This window comes from Ailuropoda melanoleuca, chromosome 11, assembly GCF_002007445.2.
Source record: "Ailuropoda melanoleuca isolate Jingjing chromosome 11, ASM200744v2, whole genome shotgun sequence".
Classification (NCBI taxonomy): domain Eukaryota; kingdom Metazoa; phylum Chordata; class Mammalia; order Carnivora; family Ursidae; genus Ailuropoda; species Ailuropoda melanoleuca.
This window is the reverse complement of record NC_048228.1, coordinates 72,727,747-72,744,648: the sequence shown is the minus strand read 5'-3', so window position 1 is coordinate 72,744,648 and position 16,902 is coordinate 72,727,747.

Sequence of the window (16,902 nt, the reverse complement as noted above, 5' to 3'; positions counted from 1 at the left end):
ATATGAAAGAAATATTACTAATCCTGAGAATTTTTTTTTTTTACAGAGAGGAGGGAATACATCACAGTTCTTTCTCTGAGCCCAGCATTACCTCGAAACCAAAACTAGACTGTGACCTTATTAAAGAAAAAAAAAACTACATAAAAATCAACATTAAAATGAAAATAATATATTAGTCAATCAAATCCAAAAATATATAAAAAGGAGAATAAATCATGTAAACAGATATTACCTCAGAATGAGGAATTGGTTTTACATTTGGAAACCAATCAATGCAATACACAATAATAAGAGAACAAAAAAAAAAATATGATTCATATCAATATATAAATAAACTAAAAGACTGCATGTGCCCCAGAATCTGAGTATAAACTCTGCATATAAAATCCTTGATTAATTGCTAAATTGCAGAATCAGATAAGATGCCTGAAGGCTAGACAAAAGAGCACGAAGTTAGAAGAGAAGGAGGAGGAGGAGGAGGCAGTAACACAGCTGGAAGCTGAAAAAATAACCTTAGTAGAAATATGAACTGCTAAATACTGTAGGAGAAACAGATTTCACAATGAGTCCAGACAAGTTAACTTATGAGGAGAACAAAATCATCATCATCATCATCACAATAACAACAAAAGAAAAAAGGAGTTTCTGAGTTGTTAAGCATATTATTCCACTTTTCCACTAAAAATTACTAAGCAAACAACAAAATAAAAATGAAAGCAGGAAACTGTGACCCCTGGTCACAAAATAATAACATCTGACTCTGAATAGGTACCAATTCTGGATATACCATGCAAAGAATTCAAAGAAGCTATGATAAGGGTGTTCAAAGAATTAAAGAGAGTTATTCAAAACTTAAAGGAAAATAAAGTTCAATGAGTGAACAGATAGGGAACCTCATCAAAGAAACAAACTATAAAAAAGAATGAAATAGAAATTCTGAATCTGGGGGGAATGGGTTAAATGAACGATGGGTAATAAAGAGGGCACTTGTGATGAGCGCTGGGTGTTGATGTAAGTGATCAATCACTAAATCCTACATCTGAAACTAATATCACACTGTACGTTTACTAATTGGAATTTAAAGAAAAACTTGCAAAAGAAAAAAAAAATTCTGGATCTGAAAAGTACAACTGAAATGTAAAATTTCTATATGGGATTAATATCAGTTTTAAGATGAAAGAGGTCAATTTCAAAACAGATCAATTAAATGAATAAAATTTGAAGAACAGAGAAAAAATATATTGAAGAAAAATGAATAAAAGCTCAGACACTTGTGGCGTAATATCAAATGATTCAATGTACATGTCACAGGAGCCCCAGAAGTAGTAGTGAAAGAAAAAAAAAATTCAAGAAATAAGGGCTGTAATCTTTCCTAATTTAGTATAAAGGAAAAAAGGAAAGGAAAACAGCAAAATTAATTTACAGATTCAAGAAATTAAACAAACCTCATGTAGGATAAACACAAAGAAAATCACACTCATATTTCATAGTCAACTTCTGAAAGGTAAAAATAAAGAGAAAACCCCGAAAGTGGGGATGGGGGGAAAATGACATTACAGAGATGTTAACAATGATTCAATAATGGATTTTACATCACAAACAGTGAAGGACAGAAGAAAACAACAGATGTGCCAAGTACAGGAGGGAAAAAAAAAAAAACAGCTAAGAATCAATCCATATCCAGTGACAGCACCTTTCAAAAACGATACTTATTTGTTTTTTAAGATTTTAAATTCCAGTTACTTAAAATACAGTATAATATTAGTTTCAGGTGTACAATATAGTGATTGAACACCTCCACACAACACCCAGTGCTCACCACAGCAAGTGCACTCTTTAATCCTCATCACCTATTTACCCACTCCCCCACCCACCTTCCCACTGGTAACCATCATTTTGTTCTCTACAGTTAAGAGTCTGTTTCTTGGTTTGTCTCCCTGTCTCTCTTTCTCTAAGCTTGCTTATTTTGGTTCTTAAATTATTCATATGGGTGAAATCAGATGGTATTTGTCTTTCTCTGACTGATTTATTCTGCTTAGCATAATACTCTCCAAGCTCTATCCATGTCATTGTAAATGGCAAGACTTCATTTTTTATGGCAAGGTAATATTCCATTTTATATATTTATAGATAGATAGATATAGATATATAGATCTATCTATCACTTCTTTTTATCCATTCAACAGTTGATGGACACCTGGGCTGTTTCCATAATTTGGCTATTGTAGATAATGCTGCTCTAAGCATTGGGGTGCATATATCCCTTTGAATTAGTATTTTTGTATTCTTTAGATAGATACCTAGTGGTATGATTGATCAGAGGGTAGTTCTATTTTTAATGTTTTGAGGAATCTCCATACTGTTTTCCACAATGGCTGCACCAGTTTGCACTCTCACCAACAGTGTAAGAAGGTTCCCCTTTCTCCATATCCTCGCCAACATCTGTTGTTCCCTGTGTTGTTAATTTTAGCCATTCGGACAGGTATGGTTTTGATTTGTACTTCCCTGATGACCATCGTTTCAAGTGTCTGTTGGCCACTTATATGCCTTCATTGGAAAAATGACTATTCATGTCTTCTGCCATTTTCAGTTAGATTATTCATTTTGGGGGTGTTGAGTTTTATGAGTTCTTTATATATTTTAGATACTCATGATCAGAAATGTCATTTACAAATAACTTCTTTCATTCTGCAGGTTGCCTTTTAGTTTCATTAGATTGTTTCCTTCACTCTGCAGAAGAAGCTTTTAAGTTGATGAAGTCCCAATAGTTTATTTTTGCTTTTGTTTCCCTTACCTCAAGAGACATATCTAGAAAGAAGCTGGTACGGCTGATGTCAAAGAGGTTACTGCCCTGTGTTCTCCCCCTAGGATTCGTATGGTTTCAGGTCTCACATTTAGGTCTTTCATCCATCTTGAGTTTATTTTTGTGTTTGGTGTAAGAAAGTGGTCCATTTTCCTTCTTTTGCATGTTGCTGTCCAGCTTCCCCAACAACTTTTGTTGAAGAGACTGTCTTTCTCCCATTGGATACTCTTTCCTGCTTTGTCGAAAGTTAACTGACCATACAGTTTTGGGTTCATTTCTGGGTTTTCCATCTGTTCCATTGACCTACATGTCTATTTTTGTGCCGGTACCATAGTTTTGATCACTAAAGCTTTGTAATATAAGTTGAATATAAGTCTGGAATTGTGATGCCTTCAGCTTTGCATTTCTTTTTCAAGGTTACTTTTTGGCCATTTGGGGTCTTTTGTAATTCCATACAACTTTTAGAATTGTTAGTTCTAGTTCTGTGAAAAAATGCTGCTGGCATTTGGATAGGGATTGCATTAAATGTGCAAATTGCTTTGGATATAGCATAGACATTTTAACAATATTTGTTCTTCCAATCTATGAGCATGGAATATCTTTCCATTACTTTGTTATTGTCTTCAATTTCTTTCATCAGTGTCCTATAGTTTTCAGTACACAGATCTTTCACCTCCTTGGTTAGGTTTATTCCTAGGTATCTTATGGGTTTTTAGTGCAATTGTAAATGGGACTGATTCCTTGATTTCTCTTTCTGATGCTTCATTATTGGTGTATAGAAATGCAACAGATTTCTGTACATTGATTTTGTATCCTGGGACTTTGCTGAATTCCTGCATCAGTTCTAGTAGTTTTTTTGGTGGAGTCTTTTGGATTTTCTATACAGGGTATCATGTCATCTGCAAATATTGAAAGTTTTATTTCTTCCTTGCTGATATAGATGTCTTTTATTTCTTTTTGTTGTCTGATTGCTGAGGCTAGGATTTCCAGTACTATGTTATATAACAGGGATGATAGTGGACATCCCTGTCTTGTTCCTGACCAGAGAGGAAAAGTTCTCATCATTTTTTCCCCAGTGAGGATGATATTAGCTGCAGGTTTTTCATACATGGCCTTTATTGTGTTATGTTCCCTCTGAACCTTCTTTGTTGAGGGTCTTTATCATGAATGGTTATTGTAATTTTTCAAATGATGTTGAAATACAAATATCTTTTTTGAAAATGAGTTATCAGCATACAGCATTAAAGGAAATGCTAAAGGAAGTCTAAAGGATGGAAGAGTAATGATACCAAATAGTAAGTCAGTTAAATAATAAGGCAAACTGTACATATAGGTACAATACGTATCTCTGTATGTGTATATTTACATATAGATGTGTCCCTGCATATATACGTATGTATATTTTCTTTTTTTTTAAAACATTATGTTGAATAAAAGAAGCCAAACACAAAATGTACATACTGCATGACCCTATTTAGATGACATTCTAAAAGAAACACTACTAATCTTTGGTGATAGAAAACATACCACTAGTTGTCTGTGGTTGGGGATCTAAGGCAGAAATTGACTACAAAGGGTCACCAGGGACTTTTGCAGGTGATGGAAATTTTCTATATCTTGATTGTGGAGATGAGCAGACGTATAAATGTCAAAACTCGTCAAACTGTACACTTAACGTGGATGTATTTTACTTTAACACATAAGCAAATTTTACTTCAAGACATAAGCAAAAATTAATTTAAGACATAAGCAAAAAACTAATGGACTCGGCAAAATATAAAGGATTTCTATTTAATGAAGAATGCCATAAGCAAAGTTAAAAGATTTAAGACTAGGTATGATGTTTGCAATGCGTAAAACTAATGAGATATTAATAGAGTATATACAAGGAACTCCTGAAAATCAACAAGGTAAATACAGGAAACCCCAAAGAAAGAGTGAACAAAGGCTACATGTATGAAAAAGAAGTTCATCCTCAGTACTGAAGTAACACAAATTTCAAATTACCAGTTTCCAAAATGACAAAAATTAGAAAGTTGGACAGCATCAAACATTAGAAAGTATAAGGGTTTAAGCTGCCAGGTTTTTCTGCTAGGCCTATAAATTGATTCAGCCATTCCACAAAGCAATCAGGGAGTACTTAGTGCATGTGACCTAGAAAACCCTCTTCTGGTAATACTAAGCGTCAATCATAGGAGATAAGATGAGTAAAATGTGGCATATGCATGAGACAGAACTCAAGGCTTAACAGTGAGAAGAACAAAATTAGATGCAGAGTAGAATTAATAAATCGTAAGAAAAAACAGTGTCGAGAAGAAAAACTATTAAACAGAAGATAATTCAAGGTGATTTACATAAACTAAAAACACACGAACACATAAAGAGTAACACCATATAATTTTCAAAGACATGTCTAACTCAAAGTCTAATGAGTATGAATGAAAAGGAATGCCAGTGGAGATGAAGAATCAAGAAAGGTAATTATAAAAAAATAAGAGAGGCCTTAGACAGACTGACATCAGAGAAGTATAAATCTCTACTCATAAAGGAAAAAATGTATTTATGAACGTTCATGCTTCTCAATACTATTGTAATGTTGTGTCCATACTCTTACATCTGAGCTATTAGTCCTTTTTGAAAAGATAGCCTAAACTATGAAGACAATAGCAGTATTCAAATCATGTGCTTTAGATTACTGTCTTTCTGCATATCAAGATGGATACAGCATTTCTTGGGGAACATCAAAGGATCATTTTATTATTACTTTCTCCCCCTCTAAAGGTAATACATTTATTTTTCATGGTGTGTGTCATACTGCCAAGACTAATCTTGTTTTAAAATGAAAAATGCATCAAGAACCATGATTCAGTTTCGTTGAACATTATGAAGTAATAATGTCCCTCATTTCATAACAATCATTTGGTGATTGTGGAGTAAGTGTATCTTACATTATCTAAGAATAATCTATTTATAAATCTCCCAGAGATCTATTTTTCTACCTCAGCTGCACCCACTTTTATTATTTTGCAAAAATTGCTGATACCCTTATTTCCATATGTAAAATTTTCAGGTAAAATTCAATTAGTTATAGTTTTATGAAAGAATGTCATCATGAAGCTCTTTTTCTAGTGAAGGAATAAGATATACAGAATAACTGTAGGAAAAACAGTGTGTCATAAATGACATACCATCCTTTAGAAGATGAAGAAATTAGAAAATAAGGGGATCAGAGAAGTTTTGTGGATGAAATAACATTTGAGCTGTCCCTTAACATTAGAAAGAATTCAGATATTCTGTAATGGAGAAGCAAGATGTTCCAAATAAAGAGAACAAAGGGAGGTGGGAAAATAAAGAGTATGTAAAGGAACTGAAAGTATTTCAGTTCACACAATATATTGTACGATACTGTGAGGACATATGAAATAAGACAGCAAAATTAAGTTAAAAGGCAGATCACAAATAAAGAATTTGAATTTCACTACATACAATTTGGGTAAAAGCTAATGGCATATCAGAAACAAGCCAGGAGTATTAATCGGTTGCAGAGGAAGAGCTTGGAAGAAGAAATGACATGACATGACATGACAGGAAATGAGGAGACTGGTTAGAAAGTTGTAATAACTGTCAAGAGATAATGAGAGCCTGAAACAGGGAAGATGCTATGAAAATGGAGGGAAGAGAAACAATGTATGTATGGAAGATTGTCTAGAAAATAGGAAGTAATTGGGTGAGTGAGATAAGAAATAAGTTCAAATTACTAAGTATCTTGTAGTACACTCAGTACACTGAGTCATTACTAGGAAGAAGGAAAAGGAGGAAACTCAGGTATAAAATAGGTCTGCCACTGGTTCCTGTTAATATTTGGTCTTTAACCTAATAAGAGCTCCTAAAACTCTTACAACATCCTGAGTGATAGGAATGTCTGACACAGGGCTCCTAAATGCCTTGGAATTTTCTGGGTGACAGAAACATATTTTGCTCCAATGAGGTGACTTTGGTGAACTCCTGGATGGGGGATGATCACTAGAAAGATCAAATCATGATTAGAAGCTTGAAACTTTCAACCCCAACCCCCATTCTCCAGAGAGAGGATAGGGACTGGATATTAAGTTAATAATTGATCATGCCCACATGATGTAACCTCTGTAAAAAGTCCCAAAAAGTGCAGAGTTCAGAGAGCTTTCAGGTTGGTGAACACATCTACCTGCTGGGAAGATGGCACATCCCAACTCCACAGGGACAGAGCTCCTGCACTTAGAACCCTTTTGGAGATCACCCTATGCATCTCTTTATCTGGCTCTTCATTTATATTCTTTAAGATATCCTTTATAAAAAAAAAACTGGCTGTAGTAAGTAAACTGTTTTCCTGGGTTCTGTCAGCCACTCTAGCAAATTATCAAATATAAGGAAGATGTCTGGAAACCTCTGATTTTGTACAAGTTGGACAGAAGCTGAGGGTATCCTAGGGACCTACTACTTGCATCTGGCTTCTGAAATGGAGGGAGGAAGGCATCCTGTGGAACTAAGTCCTTAACCTGTGGGGCCTGTGCTAATTTTAGTGTCATAACTGAACTGCAGGATGCCACAATAATGTTGGAGAATTGGTTAGTGTGGGGAAAAACTTCACTCATTTGGCGGCTAGAGCAGTAGTAGACAGGAAATACGAGTTTCTCCTTTCCAGATGTCATGCTTAGCAGAATAGAAGAAAATGTATTCTGGACATAATGAGTTTGAAGTGTCCAAAATACCTTTAAAGGGATATGTTCAAAGGGCAATTGTATTAGTCAAGGTAATGCTAGCTGCTGTACCATAAAAACTTCAACACTTAAGTGGCTTAACATAATGAATGCTTATTTCTTGCTCATGTAAAGCCTAGTTAAGAGTGTAGAAGAGGGGAGGGAGTGTCTGCTCCACAGAAATGTAGGAACCTTGGCTGAAAAGTTTCTACCATCTTTAACATATGGCTTCTACTGTTTATCTGAGCAATGGCAGACATATTCTTAAAGTAGAAAGCATAATAAAAGATGACATTACAAAAGAGTTAAATACAGGAAGAGTAGAAACAAAATGCAAGCTGCTAGAATTCATATTTTTTGAACTTTAGTTATGAAATAAAATTCAGAAAATGACTCAGAAATTCAGTGTCACTAAACCCAGTGAAAGGTTTTCAAGAAAGAACAGACAATAAAATGTATCAAATCACTGCAGAGTCAGGCAAGGAAGAAGATGAAGACGGAAAAAACTGATGGGAATGAATGACTGAGACTATTGTGTCACTTTATAATCATGTGGACTTAATAGTTCTGAGCAGACACCATATGAAAAGGGAGGAAGGGCTGCAAGAATAAGTGAATGGTGAAAAACTTTAGTCCATGTAGATAATTTTAAAAAATTCAGTGTAGTCATTAGTTTCAGGTATACAATATAGTGATCCAACTTCTCTACACATTATGCTCTGCTCACCACAAGTGCAGCTACCATTTGCCACCATACAACACTATTACAATATCACTGACTATATTCCCCATGTTATGCCTTTTATTCCTGTGACTTATTCATTCTACAAATGGAAGCCTGTATCTCTCACTCCCCTTCACCCATTTTGCCCATCCTCCATCTTCTCCCCTCTGGCAACCATCAGTTTGCTCTCTGTAGGTCTGACTCTGCTTTTTGTTTATTTGTTTTGTTTTTTTTAAGACTCCACATTATGAGTAAACTCATATTATCTTTTGATCTTTCTCAGTCTGACTTATTTCACTTAGCATAAGACCCTCTAGGTCCATCCACGTTGTCACAAATGGCACAATCTCATCCTTTTTATGGTTGTGTAATATTCCAGCATGTACACATACTTATACATAACAACATGAGAAAAAAAGAGTGTACGCAAGAATGCTGAGTGATGAAAATATGGTGGATTACAGGGAATCTTGTTCAGTTAGCAAACTGGAATTCCATGAACATATTTTAAGTTTGAAGATTAAAATCCAGTTCAAAATAAGAGTATAAATATATAGCTATAAACTATAGGACTGATAAAAAAGGTCACAGAAAAGGTGAAGAAGGCAAGAGTTGGGAAAAAACTGCAGTAACATGCCTCAGAAATTTAGGAAAAGAAATTACATGAACAAAATCCTTACAAAAATATGTGATTTTTTAAATGAAAAACCATTAAAATTATTGAAAGACAAAAAAATAAAATGAAAATATGGAAAGATACACATATTCTTGAGTGGAAACAATATCATAAACATGACAATTCTTCCTACATCATACTATTATGTAATATGAACCCAATTTTAAAATACCAACAGGTTTTATTTTGCTTCATTTTGTTTTGGAGAACTGAATATGCTGATTCTAGAGTTCACATGGTAAAATAAACAAGCACAAAAAACTGGGAAATTCATAAAAAAGACAAGAAAAGAAATGTGGGAACAATACTCCTCTCAAATGTTAAAATATATTTTCAGCTATAATATCAGTGTAATGCTAAGCATGATATATAATGTCAATAGCATGAAAAACTCTGAAAATAAGCAACACACTTGGAAGTTCTGTATATAACAAAGGTGGCAATGCAAACTCATGTGAAAAAAAAAGATGGATTTTTCCAATAAAAAATATTAGGACAACTAGGTTGCCAATTTGATTGCTTGGAACCATCTTTCTTTCACAAGTACTTTATTCTCTCAGCCCTTTTCTTTCTCTTTTCTTTTTTTTTTAAGATTTTATTTATTTATTTGACACAGAGAGATAGCGAGAGAGAGAACACAAGCTGGGGGAGTGGGAGAGGGAGAAGCAGGCTTCCTGCTGAGCAGGGAGCCTGATGCGGGGCTCGATCCCAGGACCCTGAGATCATGACCTGAGCTGAAGGCAGACACTTAACTGACTGAGCCACCCAGGTGCCCCTCAGCCCTTTTCTTCTTCACCTTGATTATGACTGCCTCATCAATCCAACAGGATAAATTCTCAATAAATCAAAGATTTCAATATATAAAATGAATGTATATCAAATTACTAAAAAAAAAACTAAAGAAATATTGTTAAATAATCTTACCTAGAAGTCATTCTGTTCACCAAAACCAGATCCCTCAAAAACAAAGAAAACTTCATTAAAAAATCATGAATTACAAAATCCTAGAGGAATAATATCAAAAGACAAGTAAATTGAGAAAAATAATGGCAACTTATAACACAAGCAATACGTCAGTGTCCAAATCCTCTGAAAAAAATCCCTCAAAAGAAAAATGGGCAAGTATGTAAACTGGCAATTTATAAAAATGGAAATATGAGTGGTTCTTAAACATGAAAAATTTCTCAATTATAATAAGAGAAATAAAAGTCATAAGTATACTGAAAACATCTTTCTTCTCCCTAATTGGTAAAGACTCAAAATTTAATAACTCACTGTTAATGAGGATGGTATAAAGGAATGGCTCTTCTCACATACTGCTGGTGGCAATGTGCATGACAGTGTAACTTGAATAGAGGAAAATTTGGAAGCATCTATCAAAATTACAAATGTACATATTTTTTACCTGCAGGTATACTTGCACACAGACACAACTGTATACACAAGGTTATTCACTGCAACATCACTTATAATTGCAAAGTTAGCAAACAAATGTTCCTCTAGTTTGTAAACATCCTATGATGAAAATGGGTTGCTTTCAAAGTAAGAAAAAACCCAATAACTGTTTTGAGAAACACAAACACATCACACACACATTTACTCACACTAAGGAAAGCAGATCACTGGAGAATGGAAGTCCAAGAATAGTCTGATAGCAGCATTTGGGGACAATAAGCATGCCTAGTCCTCTTAGTGATATAGAAGAAGAGAAAGAAATGGCTTTCACTGAAGAAAGTGACTGCGCTGGACATAGCTTCTTACAAAAATTCGGTTACTAACCCAGTCCATTTGTATCTAGGGCAAAAACTTTTTCAAGTCTGAAAATGTATGAGGTCTGAAAAATATAAATATATTGAAACTAAAGCATGAAAACCACATAAGTAAAATGAATTAATAAATGCCTATATAATTTTTCATGTCAATTAGACAGTAATTTAACTCAACTTCATATTTACGTACAACAATATTTAATTGATACATAAGTTTATTTTAACATGTTGACTTCAGTGCAGGCCTGGATTTCCAAAAGAAAAAGGATCTAAAGATATTTAAAACGCTCTGAGACTTAGATCAATGAAAAGGTCTTAGTTTAAGATATATAGATACCTTAAAAATAATAATACGGTAGAAACAATCTAAGCGTCCATCAACAGTAAATGGATAAACAAAATGCAATATATACATACAATGGAGTATTAGTCATAAGAAGATGGATGAATCTCAAAAACCGTATGTTAAGTGAAATAAACCAGATACAAAAAAACAAATATTACAAGATTTTACTTACATGAAATATTTAGAATAGGCAAATTATTAGACAGAAAGAGATCAGAGATTGCCAGGGTTTTGGTGGAAGGGAGAATGAGCAGTTATTGCTTAATTAGTACAGAGTTTTCTCTTTGGAGTGATGAAAGGGGTTTGGAAAATAGTGATGATGACTGCATAACACTGTGAATGTAATTAATGCCACCAAACTGTACACTTAAAGATGGGAGATTCATATATATATATATATATATATATATCTCCACAATAAAAAATGTTTTAAAAGGAGTGTATGGAAAGTGGTTTCTGACTACTGACTGCCATTTTAAAGATAATTAATTTGAATTTACCTAGCTGATGAACTCACTTCTCTACCTGATTCTAGAATGTCCTAAAATACCTCCAGCAGTTTGTGTCTGAAGCATTTCAATTCTGAGAGAGTCCAATTAAGTTTTAATTTTATTTCCTCCAGTTTTATAAGAGGCTTAACTAACGATAGAAAATATGTTCCACTCGATAATAAAATGGATTTTTTTTTCATTTTTGCTGTGAATACTAACACACACATACTCACAAGCACATGTTAACTTCACAAATGTATTAATTTTACTAGGCTGTTATAGAAATGAAGTTATATAAAACATACAGCAATGAGATTGTTTGTGTGTGGGGGTAAACTATTTAACTTGATGCCCAGCACAAAGTACTTAGTACTGCATAGTGGTATACAGAGAACATATATTATAGATAGAACTCTGTTTAGATCTACATTAATCTCAAAAAGTAGTGTGAAGAATCAGGATAAAACTTTATAAATACTTTATTTTAGACTATGTCAATCTCCTAAATCCTCTTTTACATTCTTTGTCCAGACTAACGGCTACTGTGAAATAAGTGTCAATCTCCTCATTATAAATTCAACTACTGAAAAATACTTTTAATGACTAAGATTTGAAACAGTCTTTTTTTTCAATAAAATCATAACTGGAAACTTTAGATATCTAGAATCTTCTGTATTCCATTAATAACATAGCAAATCATACCCACAAAAAGCTAATATTACAAAGTTCCATTACAAACAAATGCCTATACCTCCTTCATCTTTATCCCACTATAATACTACAAAATGAGAAATCTGCTTCAGAGTAGAAGTTTCCAAATGCAAAGAAAGATTTGGTTATCACTGTATTAGGGGAGAGAAGATAAGGATAACATTAGCTGAAGAAAATTTTCAACAATGGAGTCACAAAAAACATTCAGCTTGACTTTTATCAAAGATCCAATGAAATTAAAATACTGTTCCCTAGGCATTCTGTTCAAACAAGTTTTTCTATACTGCAATTTAATTATAGAAAATATCTGCAGAATATTTTCCAAACATTCTATTTCCTAAGAGATTACCTTTTCAGTAATGCCCATTTGGCCATTTGGTTACCATTCTTTATTGATACTTGAAGGTAACTATGAGTTTAGTAGCCAACCTTAATTAGTTAGAAAAAGATCTGAAGGGCTTCAGAGGGGAGAGGGGTGGGGGGTTGGGATAGGCCAGTGATGGGTATTAAGGGGGGCACATACCGCATGGTGCACTGGGTGTTACACGCAAATAATTAATCATGGAACACTACATCAAAAACTAAGGATGGTGACTAACATAACATAATAAAAAACTATTTAAAAAAAAAAGATCTGAAATTTTACAAATTATTCCTGCCTTCCACTTTATACTGCATTTATCTTCTCAGGCTGCTATAATAAAATAACATACATTGGGTGGCTTAAACAAGAGAAATTTATTTCTCACAGTTCAGAGACTGGAAGTCCAAGATCAAACTGCTGGCAAATTTGGCTCTTGCTGAGAGTTCTCTTCTGGCTTATAGTATGTCCTAACTCTTGTGTCTTCAGATAGAGCTCTGGTCTCTTCCTCTCCTTATGCTAATTATAATTCTTATACTTCTGATGCTATGACGTATATAGCAACAGAAGGCTATATAATAATAGCCCATTATGAAGACTCTACTCTCCTGGCCTCATCTAAACTTTACCTCCCAAAAGCTTCACCTCCTAATACCATCACATTAGAAGTTAGGGTTGCAAACAACCGAATTTTGGAGAACACAAACATTCAGTCCATACCACATACTTTGCAATTGTATTTAATTTGAAGTCAACACAGAACCTTAAACATATTTCTGAAACATCTCATTATAAAAAGTGTCACTCTGCATAATTTTCTTGAGTATTTTAATGTCCTCATATACTGGCGTGCATTAGACTCACATGGGGGAGCCTGTGCAACTTAAAATGAGATCCAACCCAAACACGTGTGTATAGATATAAGTTAATGAAAACAATTAACCTGAGTTTTGTAGAGATGAAAACTATTGGCAGAAAAAAACTCTTCCTATATAAATAATCTAAAAAGGATACTGAAAAGTTAGAAAGAAAAACTCTTTAATCCAATTCCTTTGCAATTTCATAGCTAATTCTTAAGATTATTACAGTTCCCTGATTTCTTTTGGAAATCCAATGCAATCTTCAAGTCATATTCATCAAATATTAATGGCTCACTATATTCATACATTTGTTTGTAAAAATCAGGAATATACAATTTTAGGAATAGGATTCATCATCAGGATGAGATGAGGTTCTTAGAAAAGTAATGACAATTAAATATCCATGAAGGGATTTTTGTAATATTCTGCCTTACATGCTCTTACACTGTCTCATGCCACCTGTTGCCACAATTCAGAAACACCAAAGATCAAGGCAGGATTTAAAGAAAGACAAGAATAATAATGAACTATAGAACAGATTTATAAGAAAAAGGTAGTAAAGGCCAGAAATATTCATTCCAAAAGACTGAGGCTGAAAAACCAAAATAACTGTAAACAAAGAAGACAAGGAAAAGGTAAACATGAGTATTTACTGAATACTAGATACCTAAAACATAAATCTAGAAAACAGTGTGTTCTTTGAAAGGACATTACTATGTTTCACAGATTAAGCAAGCAGCCTGCCAACTATAAGCAAATAGTTTCAAGAAAAACTTAAGTGAATTTACATATTCTAGATAAGCATCAAATTATGAAAGAAAGTTAAAAGGTATTCAGGTCACATCCTTATTTTATGGCATTTGAAATCATACCAAATAATCACGCTCTCTCACAGGCAACACTTCCGAAGTTTAAAAAAAAAAAAAAAACACATCATGAATAAACTACTTATACGTCTTACACTGGAAATAATTTAGATCATTTTTAATATTTTAAGTGATCTAATATATTTCAGATATAAGATATATAAAACATGCATATATATAATATATACATATTTCAGAAAAATACCGCCAGTCAAATTTCATTAGATTAGGTAATTAGGATTCCTCATAGATGAAGAGTACAGATGGAGTATGGTCACAGAAGCCAAAATACTTGTTATCTGTGTTAGTTGTTCTCTGTTTTTTCAGAAGACTGGACTTGCGCCATTGAAAAGTATTTAATTCTCTATCAGACCCTGGTGGTTAAGCATCAAAGTATAATGTGGTCCATTAATACTGAGTAGATATGGACTATTAGGTGATTGCACAAATATGTCTTGATGCCTTATTGGTATTTATAGCTTCTCTCAAGTGTGTGGTTGGCTGGAGATGGTCAGTCCTTATTACTCAAACCTGGATCCCTGGCAACTTTCCTCTTATTCATCTTCTGGGAAAACTGTGTGTGGCACAGTTAGAAGAAATGGTAATGTACTCAAATTTCTTTCTGTAGCTTATCCTAAGACATGAGAATTCTGAATGGCATTTGGCACAATCCCAGACATTTTATTCCACACTGATTCTGCCTTTCCTGGGGCTTTTTTTCATTTTGGAATCTGTACAAAAAAATCACCTCAAGATCAAACCCTGAAATCAGTGCCAATATTCGTGGACCTTCTTTTTGAATCAGGTTTTTGAGAATTTTGTGCTTTTTCAAAACATCAACTGATTATAATTTTTACGCTTTATTTTAAGACCATTTTCTCATTTTTACTCCTTTGAGTTTCTGTGATTTTATAAATAGTGCCCTTATTATGGTATGCTTCTGGCTTTCCTCACAGACTTTGCCCAGAGTCCCGGAGTAGAGCAGCCTATTTTTGTGCTCTCTTGAGGAGGCTTGCTCCCTAGCCCTCCCTTATTGTGAGTTTGTTCCAGGCTGTCGGCTGCCTGATGTTTTGATGTCTCTCTCCATTAACTAACTCTTGCCTTTCAACCACTAAGCTTCAGTTTCTTGTTTACTGCCTTCCTTGTGATAGCTCTTGGCTTACTGCTTCAGTCTGTGTGTCAATAGAATCCTTGGCAACTTCCTGTGTCATTTCTTGCCTCTCCTCCACAGATTGCTTTTCACCAATTTGATTTTCCAAAGATAGCCTGTCAGCAGTTCAAAGTGTAGATTCTGTCTCTAATCTCTTAGACCATGCGCATTTTAATTATTAGTATGAGGCAGCAAGGCTGACACACAAAAATAAGTGACCACCTGCACTGTCTCACTGAAAAAGCACAAGGATTAAGTCCTGACCAGGGTGCCTGAAATCTCAGATGACAGATTCATTTCTCCAATTTCAAAAATTTTAATATTTTCAGGAAAGCTTGTGCAAATTGCAAATACTCTCTTCTGTTTACCCTTAGGAATTTCTAGATATACTACTGCGGTGCTTACCATATTTTATATTCTATATTATATTTTATGATATATTATAATTAATTTTGTTTCTGTGCCTCCATAAAACTATAAGCCATTTGCATAGGAATGGTATTCCAGTCCTTATATCTTAGTGCCTAGGGTGGCACATGGTGACATTGGTCTAAATACATAGTCGCTGAGCTGATAAACATAAAATATAGGTGGACAGGTAAGAAACTTAAACTATTAACTTCTAATGTATATACTTTTTTTTTCTTTTGATAACCTCCACACCCAACATGGGGCTCCAGCTCATGACTGGGAGGATCAAGAGTCACATGCTCTTCTGATTGGAACACCCAGGCACCCCTAGAGTTCTAGCCTGTCCATTTATTTTAATTGTAATACTAATAAGTACCAGTTAGAGAACTGAGTCAGTTGCTGCAACAGAAAATCCAAATAACAATGGCTGAAACAACATGGTGAATTTTTCTCATGTAATGAGAATTCCACGGGAAGAACATTACTGGTATCAATTTGGAAGTTCAAGGACGTCATGTCTAAAATCTCAATAATACTCCTCGCCTTTCAAGGTTACAAGGTAGTTGTTCCAGTTCCCGTCATCATGTGCACCTTCCACAAATAAGAAAGAAAGAAAGAAAGGGACAAAAGGAAGATAAAGTAACATCAGTATCAAGAAAGCAAAAGCTTCCCAGAAATTCCATCAGATTTCTGATTATATTTCATTAGACAGAATTATAGAAGACTATTTCTCATAACAACAACAAGAATGAGAAAATGAAGGGCTTGTGTTTTTTTTCTTCTTTTTTTAATTTTTAAATTTTTTTTTGCCTGCAACAATAGTGGGACTCCATAAGTAAAAAGGAAAGGAGAATAAATTTTAAGTCACAGGAAATTTCTGTCAGAGGGGTACTGATGAATACATGAGTGCTAGAAGAGAGTCAATATAAATGAAAATGCAAACGTAAGAGAGTCAATGTAAAATAAAAGAAAGCGTATGAAATCAACTCATGGCTGCT